General features: G+C 40.6%; 1 protein-coding gene across 1 annotated transcript in view; it reads right to left on the bottom strand.

The window, feature by feature from the left end:
- Positions 1-13,638, bottom strand: part of TMPRSS15 (transmembrane serine protease 15) — a 90,361-nt gene that overhangs the window by 33,658 nt on the left and 43,065 nt on the right. The gene's annotated exons all lie outside the window — the stretch shown is intronic.

Here is a 13,638-nt window from a genome sequence, read left to right as displayed (position 1 = left end):
TGTGTTCTGGGGAACACAAGTGCTGCAACGGTGACCACTCTTGGTGAAGCCCTCCCCTTGAACTCTGGCAGAGGAAATGGTCACAATCTGTCCCTTATTTGTTGATCAAGGATTCCTAAGATTACAAGAGAGCAGAGCTTGAAGGCTTTATACATGAAAAGTTTTAAACATACACTGTATTGTTTGGCTGTACAATATTTTAAATGCTTGTCATTCAAGATTTACAACAAGAAAAACCCACAAAAAATTAATGCAAACCTTGGAATTTTAAAAAGAAAAGGAGTACTTGTGGCACCTTAGAGACTAACCAATTTATTTGAGCATAAACTTTTGTGAGCTACAGCTCACTTCATCGGATGCATACTGTGGAAAGTGTAGAAGATCTTTTTATATACACACAAAGCATGAAAAAATACCTCCTCCCACCCCACTCTCCTGCTGGTAATAGCTTATCTAAAGTGATCACTCTCCTTACAATGTGTATGATAATCAAGTTGGGCCATTTCCAGCACAAATCCAGGTTTTCTCACCCTCACCCCCCCACACACAAACCCACTCTCCTGCTGGTAATAGCTTATCTAAAGTGACCACTCTCCTTACAATGTGTATGATAATCAAGGTGGGCCATTTCCAGTACAAATCCAGGGTTTAACAAGAACGTCGGGGGGGGGGGGGGGGGATAGAAAAAAACAAGGGGAAATAGGTTACCTTGCATAATGACTTAGCCACTCCCAGTCTCTATTCAAGCCTAAGTTAATTGTATCAAATTTGCAAATGAATTCCAATTCAACAGTTTCTCGCTGGAGTCTGGATTTGAAGTTTTCTTTTGTTGTAATATCACAACTTTCATGTCTGTAATCGCGTGACCAGAGAGATTGAAGTGTTCTCCGACTGGTTTATGAATGTTATAATTCTTGACATCTGATTTGTGTCCATTTATTCTTTTACGTAGAGACTGTCCAGTTTGACCAATGTACATGGCAGAGGGGCATTACTCTGCCTTGTACTGTTACTCTGAAACCTATCATTATGCAAGGCCCTGCATTTAGCCGTATGGAGTGGAAATCTATCAACTGCATGAAAAAACTTGTACAGATACAGACAGACATCATCTTCCTTTCCAAATGCAAACAGATGGACATCGCACCAAAAGGACTGAAGGTAAAAAGTCCATTACAATCTACATACCACACAGACTATGCTGACAGCTTGTGCCACACGCTCTCAAAGAAACTGCGGAATCACCTGATCAACATCCTCTACAGCAAACAGGGAAAGATTAAGAATGAGCTCTCCAAAATGGATACTCTCATAAAAAACCAACCTTCCACACAAACTTCCTCGTGGCTGGACTTTACAAAAACTAGACAAGCCATTTACAACACACATTTTGCTTCTCTACAAAAGAAAAAGGACACTAAACTTTCTAAACTACTACATGCCACAAGGGGCCACAGCAATGGTTCCCTCAACCCACCCAGCAATATTGTTAACCTATCCAACTATACTCTCAGCCCAGCAGAAGCAGCTGTCCTATCTCGGGGCCTCTCCTTCTGCCCCTCCACCCCCACGAACATGATACAGTTCTGTGGTGACCCAGAATACTATTTTTGATGTCTCTGACTCAAGGAATATTTCCAACATACCTCTGAACGACATACTAATCCACAGAGACCTCCCTACCAACACTACAAAAAGAAGGATTCTAGGTGGACTCCTCCTGAAGGTCGAAACAGCAGACTGGACTTCTACATAGAGTGCTTCCGCCGACGTGCATGAGTTGAAATTGTGGAAAAGCAGCATCACTTGCCCCATAACCTCAGCCGTGCAGAACACAATGCCATCCACAGCCTCAGAAACAATTCTGACATCATAATCAAAAAGGCTGACAAAGGAGGTGCTGTTGTCATCATGAATAGGTCGGAATATGAACAAGAGGCTGCTCGGCAGCTCTCCAACACCACTTTCTACAAGCCATTACCCTCTGATCCCACTGAGAGTTACCAAAAGAAACTATAGCATTTCCTCAAGAAACTCCCTGAAAAAGCACAAGATCAAATCCGCACAGACACACCTCTGGAACCCCGACCTGGGATATTCTATCTATTACCCAAGATCCATAAACCTGGAAATCCTGGGCGCCCCATCATCTCAGGCATTGGCACCCTGACAGCAGAATTGTCTGGCTATGTAGACTCCCTCCTCAGGCCCTACGCTACCAGCACTCCCAGCTACCTTCGAGACACCACTGACTTCCTGGGGAAACTACAATCCATCGGTGATCTTCTTGATAACACCATCCTGGCCACTATGGATGGAGAAGCCCTCTACACCAACATTCCACAAAAAGATGGACTACAAGCCGTCAAGAACACTGTCCCCGATAATGTCACGGCTAACCTGGTAGCTGAACTTTGTGACTTTGTCCTTACCCATAACTATTTTACATTTGGGGACAATGTATACCTTCAGATCAGCGGCACTGCTATGGGTACCTGCATGGCCCCACAGTATGCCAACATTTTTATGGCTGACTTAGAACAACGCTTCCTCAGCTCTCATCCCCTAACGCCCCTACTCTACTTGTGCTATATTGATGACATCTTCATCATCTGGACCCATGGAAAAGAAGCCCTTGAGGAATTCCACCAGGATTTCAACAATTTCCATCCCACCATCAACCTCAGCCTGGTCCAGTCCACAGAAGAGATCCACTTCCTGGACACTACAGTGCTAATAAGCGATGGTCACATAAACACCACCCTATACCGGAAACCTACTGACCGCTATTCCTACCTATATGACTCCAGCTTTCACCCTGACCACACCACATGATCCATCGTCTACAGCCAAGCTCTGCGATACAACCGCATTTGCTCCAACCCCTCAGACAGAGACAAAGACCTACAAGAGCTCTATCAAGCATTCTTACAACTACAATACCCACCTGCGAAGTGAAGAAACAGATTGATAGAGCCAGAAGAGTTCCCAGAAGTCTCCTACTTCAGGACAGGCCTAACAAAGAAAATAACAGAACGCCACTGGCCGTCACCTTCAGCCCCCAACTAAAACCCCTCCAACGCATTATTAAGGATCTACAACCTATCCTGAAGGATGACCCAACACTCTCACAAATCTTGGGAGACAGGTCAGTCCTTGCCTACAGACAGCCCCCCAACCTGAAGCAAATACTCACCAGGAACCACATACCACACAACAGAACCACTAACCCAGGAACCTATCCTTGCAACAAAGCCCGTTGCCAACTGTGCCCACATATCTATTTAGGGGACACCATCACAGGGCCTAATAACATCAGCCACACTATCAGAGGCTCGTTCACCTGCACATCCACCAATGTGATATATGCCATCATGTGCCAGCAATGCCCCTCTGCCATGTACATTGGTCAAACTGGACAGTCTCTACGTAAAAAAATAAATGGACACAAATCAGATGTCAAGAATTATAACATTCATAAACCAGTCGGAGAACACTTCAATCTCTCTGGTCACGCGATTACAGACATGAAAGTTGTGATATTACAACAAAAAAAACCCTTCAAATCCAGACTCCAGCAAGAAACTGTTGAATTGGAATTCATTTGTAAATTTGATACAATTAACTTAGGCTTGAATAGAGACTGGGAGTGGCTAAGTCATTATGCAAGGTAACCTATTTCCCCTTGTTTTTTCCTACCCCCCCCCCCCCAGAAGTTCTTGTTAAACCCTGGATTTATGCTGGAAATGGCCCACCTTGATTATCATACACATTGTAAGGAGAGTGGTCACTTTAGATAAGCTATTACCAGCAGGAGAGTGGGTTTGTGTGTGTGGGCGGGGGGGGGGGGGGTGAGAAAACCTGGATTTGTGCTGGAAATGGCCCAACTTGATTATCATACACATTGTAAGGAGAGTGATCACTTTAGATAAGCTATTACCAGCAGGAGAGTGGGGTGGGAGGAGGTATTTTTTCATGCTTTGTGTGTATATAAAAAGATCTTCTACACTTTCCACAGTATGCATCTGATGAAGTGAGCTGTAGCTCATGAAAGTTTATGCTCAAATAAATTGGTTAGTCTCTAAGGTGCCACAAGTACTCCTTTTCTTTTTGTGAATACAGACTAACACAGCTGTTACTCTGAAACTTGGAATTTTAGTTAGCAACATCTCTCTGTCATTTACTCTCTTTCTAAATGTCTTTGTATTTGATTTGCTAGCCTTGGAAAATACTTGATGCTCTTAGACACAGAGGTCCTTTCCTTTCTTTGTCCACTGAATAAATTATTAATGGACACCATGTGGAACTAAAATGACAAAGTGGGTCAGATAATTAGCCAATTATATATATATATATATATATATATATAATGACAAAATTTCATATATATGTGAAAAATAATGCCAAGAAAATTTTTTGGGAAAAGATTTCATGCTTTTTCATTCAGCTTTGGCCATAATTAAAGCATTAGCCTACCACAATATCTTGAATGATTTCCTATACTTCTGTATTGCACTCTTGTTTAAATACCACAGTAAAATTCTAGGGCTGAGATTTTCAAAGTCGCCTAAGGAATTTGGATACCCAATTCCCAAAGGAATTGAGTTTCTGACTCTTGTAGGCAGCTTTGAATACAGTGAGCTATTCCAGAGCATCCCTTACCACACTGTACTGCCAATCACTGGTATTACCTGTAAAAAGGAAAAGCCTGCCAATTGTTGGCTAAGGCCATGCAAGAGATGGAACAAGGGATGTAAACTGTGCAGTGAGCTCTGGAGCTCTGTTGCCAGCACAGGGTAGGATAGTTCCAGATGATGATGAGAGTGAGAAGAGAACTGTGTTCTGGAACTCACTTTAGTGCTCATCCAAAAGGATCACTTGCAAACCCCTCTATTGCAAACTACTAACTGGAGCATGTACCCCAAAAATCAGGGACCTGACTATACTGCCAAACTGGTGGATCCTGCCCTAAGAGACCTGTGTGGCAGCAGATGTACTAACCAAGGCCTGTGAAAAGCTTGGAATTATTATTAGGAATTGTTATAATTGTGTTCAATAGAGCACTAGGAGTGTATCCTTCCTTACTCCTATGCAGATACATTGGTATTCTTCCCCAGTGAGCCAATGAAACACAGGGAAGATTTTAGCCCAGACCACTTAATATTACAAATTATCTAATCTAACCCTATAGGAAAAGCTTTAGCAATGCTTTCAGTAGACCTTCTGAACCTATTTCAGTGTGTGTCTCCCTGCCACAAAGAACATTTCCTCAAGCCATTAGATTTTCTCTCCCCTCTGTTTTCTGTGCAGCTCCTTTTTTCAGAGCATGAGAGGGAACCTAGCTGTCTTGTATGGCAGTGCATAAAACTAGCTCTGTTCTTCTATTTTTAAGATGAATAATTCAACAGGCCACAACTGGATTATGCTTTAAAAGAGAGCATTGAAGATATGCCATTATTATTATTTCTATAGAGCCATAAGTGTGTATACCACCATGAACCGTTGGTATACCACCATAGGACCATTTGCTGATGTGAGCTTTTATTTGTTTTATGACACTGCACTCTCCCTTTGTTCCTGGACGCACAGCTAGAACAGAGGACTCAGGTCAGGAGACTTAGGCTGTAGGGAAGAAAGGTAAGCAGCAGGATACGGACCCTGGACTTCAGGAAAGCAGACTTCGACTCCCTCAGGGAACGGATGGCCAGGATCCCCTGGGGGACTAACTTGAAGGGGAAAGGAGTCCAGGAGAGCTGGCTGTATTTCAAGGAATCCCTGTTGAGGTTACAGGGACAAACCATCCCGATGAGTCGAAAGAATAGTAAATATGGCAGGCGACCAGCTTGGCTTAATGGTGAAATCCTAGTGGATCTTAAACATAAAAAAGAAGCTTACAAGAAGTGGAAGGTTGGACATATGACCAGGGAAGAGTATAAAAATATTGCTCAGGCATGTAGGAATGATATCAGGAGGGCCAAATCGCACCTGGAGCTGCAGCTAGCCAGAGATGTCAAGAGTAACAAGAAGGGTTTCTTCAGGTATGTTGGCAACAAGAAGAAAGCCAAGGAAAGTGTGGGCCCCTTACTGAATGAGGGAGGCAACCTAGTGACAGAGGATGTGGAAAAAGCTAATGTACTCAATGCTTTTTTTGCCTCTGTTTTCACTAACAAGGTCAGCTCCCAGACTGCTGCGCTGGGCATCACAAAATGGGGAAGAGATGGCCAGCCCTCTGTGGAGATAGAGGTGGTTAGGGACTATTTAGAAAAGCTGGACGTGCACAAGTCCATGGGGCCGGACGAGTTGCATCCGAGAGTGCTGAAGGAATTGGCGGCTGTGATTGCAGAGCCATTGGCCATTATCTTTGAAAACTCGTGGCGAACGGGGGAAGTCCCGGATGACTGGAAAAAAGGCTAATGTAGTGCCAATCTTTAAAAAAGGGAAGAAGGAGGATCCAGGGAACTACAGGCCAGTCAGCCTCACCTCAGTCCCTGGAAAAATCATGGAGCAGGTCCTCAAAGAATCAATCCTGAAGCACTTGCATGAGAGGAAAGTGATCAGGAACAGCCAGCATGGATTCACCAAGGGAAGGTCATGCCTGACTAATCTAATTGCCTTTTATGATGAGATTACTGGTTCTGTGGATGAAGGGAAAGCAGTGGATATATTGTTTCTTGACTTTAACAAAGCTTTTGACACGGTCTCCCACAGTATTCTTGTCAGCAAGTTAAGAAAGTATGGGCTGGATGAATGCACTATAAGGTGGGTAGAAAGCTGGCTAGATTGTCGGGCTCAACGGGTAGTGATCAATGGCTCCATGTCTAGTTGGCAGCCGGTATCAAGTGGAGTGCCCCAAGGGTCGGTCCTGGGGCCGGTTTTGTTCAATATCTTCATAAATGATCTGGAGGATGGTGTGAATTGCACTCTCAGCAAATTTGCGGATGATACTAAACTGGGAGGAGTGGTAGATATGCTGGAGGGGAGGGATAGGATACAGAAGGACCTAGACAAATTGGAGGATTGGGCCAAAAGAAATCTGATGAGGTTCAATAAGGATAAGTGCAGGGTCCTGCACTTAGGATGGAAGAATCCAATGCACCGCTACAGACTAGGGACCGAATGGCTAGGCAGCAGTTCTGCGGAAAAGGACCTAGGGGTGACAGTGGACGAGAAGCTGGATATGAGTCAGCAGTGTGCCCTTGTTGCCAAGAAGGCCAATGGTATTTTGGGATGTATAAGTAGGGGCATAGCGAGCAGATCGAGGGACGTGATCGTTCCCCTCTATTCGACACTGGTGAGGCCTCATCTGGAGTACTGTGTCCAGTTTTGGGCCCCACACTACAAAAGGATGTGGATAAATTGGAGAGAGTCCAGCGAAGGGCAACAAAAATGATTAGGGGTCTAGAACACATGACTTATGAGGAGAGGCTGAGGGAGCTGGGATTGTTTAGCCTGCAGAAGAGAAGAATGAGGGGGGATTTGATAGCTGCTTTCAACTACCTGAAAGGGGGTTCCAAAGAGGATGGCTCTAGACTGTTCTCAATGGTAGCAGATGACAGAACGAGGAGTAATGGTCTCAAGTTGCAGTGGGGGAGGTTTAGATTGGATATTAGGAAAAACTTTTTCACTAAGAGGGTGGTGAAACACTGGAATGCGTTACCTAGGGAGGTGGTAGAATCTCCTTCCTTAGAGGTTTTTAAGGTCAGGCTTGACAAAGCCCTGGCTGGGATGATTTAACTGGGAATTGGTCCTGCTTCGAGCAGGGGGTTGGACTAGATGACCTTCAGGGGTCCCTTCCAACCCTGATATTCTATGATTCTAGTCCCAGCTCAACTACTGCTTCACTGTGTGATCTGGAACAAATCATTTCACCTCTCTATGCCGCAGTTTCCCCATATGTAACATGGAGATGAGAATACTTATCCACCTTTTTAAAACACTTGCAACTTTTTGGATGAAAAGGGCTATGTACGTGCAGGGTATTATTATCGTGTGACTATACTGAACAAGTGTAGGGGTTACTTATAAAGGTTTTTTTTTCAACAGAGTTTTGAGAGCTCTGCATGTGTATCTTAGCCTTTCAAAATATATTTTAATAAAATATATGTTAAGGTGAGTAGTCAGGATCCTGTGAAAATACATCCAGACTTCAGTGGCATTAGTGAGCCTGCCAAAATGGATAGCACTCATAGTATTTATACACTAAATGGAAGAGTTTCAAAAGGGTCACTGCTTTTAAATATTTACGAGCTACTATTTTAGATAAATTTCAAGTATAATTTCACATTAAACAGCTGGCTAGTAAGACATCTTTTATACTTGGTCTAGCAAGCTATATTACAAGCTGTCTAGAGACAAATGACAGGAAGGAATTGGCAGAAGCACTTACAGTATCTGCCATTCTAATTATGATGATACCATTTACACTAATGGTGGTCCACCTATTTAGAAAAGATGGTATGTATTCTGTAATAAAGCAACAAAAGACTTGTATTATAATGGATCTTTAGTATCCCTGATAAGCAGTGTTATTAGATAAAAGGGCCACAACTACAGAACAAGTGTAAAATGGGTGATAGTTGAATTTCTCAAATACTTATGTCAGTTACTTTCACTTCATTGGATATCTATTAGCTCATTCACATAATCTTTCTAAGTGCTAAAAGTAGCCATTTGTCTTTTCCATGGAACAATTTTTCTCATGAGTTATGATCTGACAAAAAACCTACTCTATAGACAAGACATATACGAATTGTGTGTGCATGTGTGTAAAGAATAGAATATTTGAAGTGATAATATATATATCTTCTTGGTTGAAACTGGCTCTCTGTTTCTCTAATAATACTATTTTATCTGCATAGGATAAAATTCTTAGATCCCGCAAGTTGAAAAGAATGCACCATCCTGCACACCAAGAAAAAAAACATCTAATTAAAGATTTTGGCTATAATAAAAAGCTACATTTGTAAATCAGTCACCAATTCTAGGGTTTATGATTAATGCCAATTGACTAAGAAACTTTCACGCCTTAATTTTTTATGGAGATGAGGGATTTGGAAAAAACAATACATATTGCAATATTCTGTTTGCTTGGCAATATCTATATGATCTTTGTTTGTTTTACAAGATTTTATCTCTTCTAACATTCACTGGCCCAAACTTTGCCCTTAGTCACATCCCATGAAACCCCACTTAAGTAAGTGGGGTTCTTTTAACTATGGACAGAAATTGAGCTGCTGTCTCTGAGGATGTGAAACTTACATCGTCAAAACTATAAGGGACCAGCAGAAATACTTGGAGGTCATTCTCCATTAGTGACTGGTGACCCTACAAAGATTAGTACATTCATTTCAGAGAAGCATCTAAACTTTTGGCATCAAAATACATTTACCTCTTCAGTCTGCAAAATTGAACTAAAAATCTCCGGACAAGAAGCTCTATGAAGTGAAGAAAAAGCCCAGAAGAAAATGGCATTTATTGGGATATTTCAACATTTCCATTTTGCAAAATTCATCTGAAGAACTAAAGATGAGAATGATAATGAAGGAGAGGTGATAAAAGATGGTTTCTGTCTGAAATGTATTGTTGCCATATCTTTTAAGTATACCTCATTTTGAGGGATTTTACTTATTTTTGTCCCAGAGTTACCTATGATTAAAACAAATTTGGTGTCTCCTCACTTCTATTGTTGACAATTATTTACAACAAAAATAAAGAATATTGAAATTGAGGTTACAGGAAGAGTCATTTACCCTAAGGGAAGGACTCCCACTATACTGTAATTTTCCTGCATGGAGAATTGTTTTGTGTACCTATTTTTGGTCTTTGCCACTCATTGCATTCCACATTTGGACCTCAGTGGTTAGAGAGGGATGACCATTGTAGAAGGGCAAACAGTGAAAGAATGTGATCTTAATTACCTAATATGCAGAGCACTGTTTTTTTCATTGCAAGTTTAGCAGAATTAAGCAATGAATTCCTCCACAGCCACTTAGAGACCGCCTGCACAATGGGAAAGTTCCTGTTGAGATTGTCCACAAAATTCTCTCAGGAGGAAGCTCTGGAACATAAGGAATGGCTTAATATTTTCCTTTGATAGCCCTACTAAATGGGTTCCTATTTGCCTATTATTCTTGGCAAGAAATGTCAAAAGCTCTAAAAGAGAAAAAATAGTGCCAGGAGTCTCAAGACAGACATTTTATGTAGAAATTATGTAGAGTTAGAAAATATGTCAAGTTAGAGTTATGGTTCAAAGGGTTCATAGGGAAGTCTACTTTCTATAGATAGGATCAACAACAAATGATGACACTAGCATTCTATTATGAAACACACACACACAGAGATTTCAATAGTTAATTGGCTTTCTGAATCAATATCATCTGATGGTTTTAGCAGAGCAACAACAGCTACCTTAAAATGGTATGGCTTGTTGTTGCTTGGGGCAAAATTTGATCTTGTGAAGTCTAAGCATAAGACACATTCTTCACAATCCTCTAAGCACTACCCTGGTAAGGAAATACAGTAGAAAAGTAATTGATTTTGCTCATGTTGAGAAAAAATATTGGCAACATCCTGAGTGGTGTTTATAAAAGTATTATGCAGTTATTTTGGACTTTATGCTTGATGCTAGTTACCAGTAACAAACTGCAATCACACATTTTTTTTCCGCTGATGACGACACTACAGCAGACATGCCAAACCCGTGGAAAAAAACGCAGAAATTGGGCTTGGTTTTGGCTTAATTGGCTTGTGAGTTGCTTGTTGGCTAGTTTTTGGCTTGTAGCTTGTTTGGTTTGTAGCTTGTTGTATCTTCTTGCTTTTTTTTTTTGATCGGCTCCTGGCAAGCAGGGGCAAGGGGCAAGCAGGAGTAAGCGGGGGGGACAGAGTCAGGGGTGCACAGCAGGCCCACCACAGTCCCACAGCCCCCCACACCGGGGGGATCTAGATAGAGTGTTGGAGTCACATAGAGTGTTGGGGTTCTTAGGGATTGGCTTGTTTTGGCCTTGCTTTGAAATGGGCTTAGCTTGATTTTTGGCTTATTGTGAAAGTTGGGATGCTTATTTACCGCGTGAAAGTTGGCAACTGTGCACTACAGAAGATTTTCTGAGCACTTTTGAAGACAGCTCTGTTAATTAATCTAAATGGGCCCAGCCCTGAATCCTTACTCACATAAAGCTCCCTTGTGCATTGGCCATAATCATAATCTAGATGGATACAACCAACTCAGTTGCAAAAACTACTCTTAGTCATTTCCACTCTATTTGTGTGTTATGCTCAGTGTCAAAACATGATTTGAAAATGAGCATTCACAGATTACAGCAATGAATATTGCAAATAAAAATGTAGAACTGACAGTCATGCAAAAAAGCTACAGAAATGCTTGGCATTTCAATAGTGTTTTGTGCTACTGCAAAAGACAACACCACATTTTACTGAAGCATAATGCCTAGCAGAAGAAATTGACTCAACTCAGATTCCTCTCATCTCTTGTTTTCTGACATGAAATTTGTAATGAAATCAGTATCAGTACTAAACTTGCACAAAGTCTATTTTTGTAGTGCAATATTACTTTGAAGCACTCAGGACCTTTGACAGCTTAAAGACAAGATAGTTTTTAGTATGCCTTAGATACAGGAATGCTACAAGAAAGCAAACAAGATATGCTCATAATTTTCTACCATCCTGTGTCCTCAGAAAGCATGCTTTATTTTCACTGTGAAGGACAAGATGATCCGATCGGGGTGCTCACCATCAGCTCCATGCAATGTTACATGTTGGTCTTGATACTTTAGATATATGATTAAATTTAATATTTCAACTGTGCAGAAATGTTCATTTCTTGTGTAATGGCATAAGAAAAAGGATAAAACTCAGTTTTGGAAATGTGTTATAGATTTAAAACCAGGTCAGCACATGGCTGTCAGTGGTAAAACAGAATTCTTATACTGATTCCATCATCCCACAGATGGAACTGAGCAGTGTATTGGTCATTTATTTACCATTAGAACATCCTTCAACGTTCTTTTGCATTATTTCAAAAACTGGTGGAAGTTTACTCATGTGCTTCAATCTCAAAAACTTTCAACTTCTAATGCAGCTCAAATGGAAAAGGATGTATCCAGATTGAAATAGATTAAGATAGCTTCATCACACTGCTCCATGAACCAAGAATGATCCATGTTCTCACACTCAGTGAATACCATATTGCTAGATAATATTATTGAAAACTCACTGAGAATTTTACATAAATGAAGGCCTACAAAGCAAAGAACAAAACTAATTTATTATGGTGATTAAGATTAATTTGTTGTCCAAGTTTAACTTTGGACACAAACTTTCTTTTGAGCTTTCCTTTCCTCTTATATTTATTGCAAGGAAGGTTTAAAATTAATCTTTTATCATATAGTCAAAAAGTTTTAGTTTCCTTTCCATTACTGACGCTTTACATTTAGATGTGATGGGATTTTTAGTGGAATGTCAATATTAGTAAACAGTACTTTGTGTGATTGGAAACACAGCCAATAAATTACCCCCGTTATTTTAATTTAAGACCATCATTATTTACTATATGTTGCCAAGTTAGCAACTAGAAGGATTTATAAAGGACAGTAAATCCAGTATGAAACAGGATTCTCATGCACTTATTGTTCATTTCAATTATTTCAGACCTTCTGGGCACACATAAAGCTTTTTTTCTTTTAATTATCAAAATTCCCATGACTTTTTTTCCACAAAAAAATGCAAAAACATCTCCAAAACAAAATAAATTTTCACCATTTTTTGACCAGCTCTACTCATATGTTTATAAGGCACCTAGAAGGATCGGTGGGTCTAGCCCACTGAGTTAATATCAGATATATTGATTCTACACTGTGTTATATGCATGTTCTAAATACAAAGTTATGGTTGCATTAAAGAAAAAGAGTTTAAAAACCTGCAAACAATATAAATTCAGGAATTTTAAATCTCTGTGGTCTCCACACAATGTCTCCCTGTGAACTTTCCAGGAATGATATAGACAGAGGAGTCTGGTGCACCAGAAAGGAGGTTTACAGCCACGGATTTTAATAGTTCATGAACTTTAAATTAAACTGTTGTTTGGGAGGAATATTTGGATGGTGCCCCTAAACTTGGGTGGTCCTGCCATGCTGGTATTTGACTCTAAAACCAGGCTTGGAACACTAGAGGCTTGCCCATTTGAACAAGAAAGTTACCTACCAAGCACAGAGTTTTCAGCTCTGTTAAAATACAGATGTAGATACACAGCCAGAGCTCCATGAAATTTTAGCCATGTAATCCCTTACTGATGTCAGTGTGTGGCATGGTCAAACCACCTGGTTATTCTGTATTGCTTTCAAAATGTAAAGTCTAATATGAACATTAAAATAAAATTCCAGAAAACCTCCCTTTCTACATATTTTTGAGATGGGATTAGAGTTCTTTAGTGGGCCTTAAAAATGTAAATGATTTATTCTTTGATACTTTCAAAATCTAGGCCCTGATCCTCAATGGGTGTAAATCAATATAGCCCTATGCATATCAACAGAGCTTTGATGATATATGCCAGCTAAGATTTTGACCCCTGATTTGTAACTACAAACAAAGGTCTAAGTAATCAAAGAGTTGAAAATGTTTACAAAC

This window comes from Caretta caretta, chromosome 1 (genome assembly GCF_965140235.1).
Source record: "Caretta caretta isolate rCarCar2 chromosome 1, rCarCar1.hap1, whole genome shotgun sequence".
NCBI lineage: Eukaryota > Metazoa > Chordata > Testudines > Cheloniidae > Caretta > Caretta caretta.
Note: the sequence above shows the minus strand (reverse complement) of the source record. Positions and strands in the feature narration are given on the sequence as shown.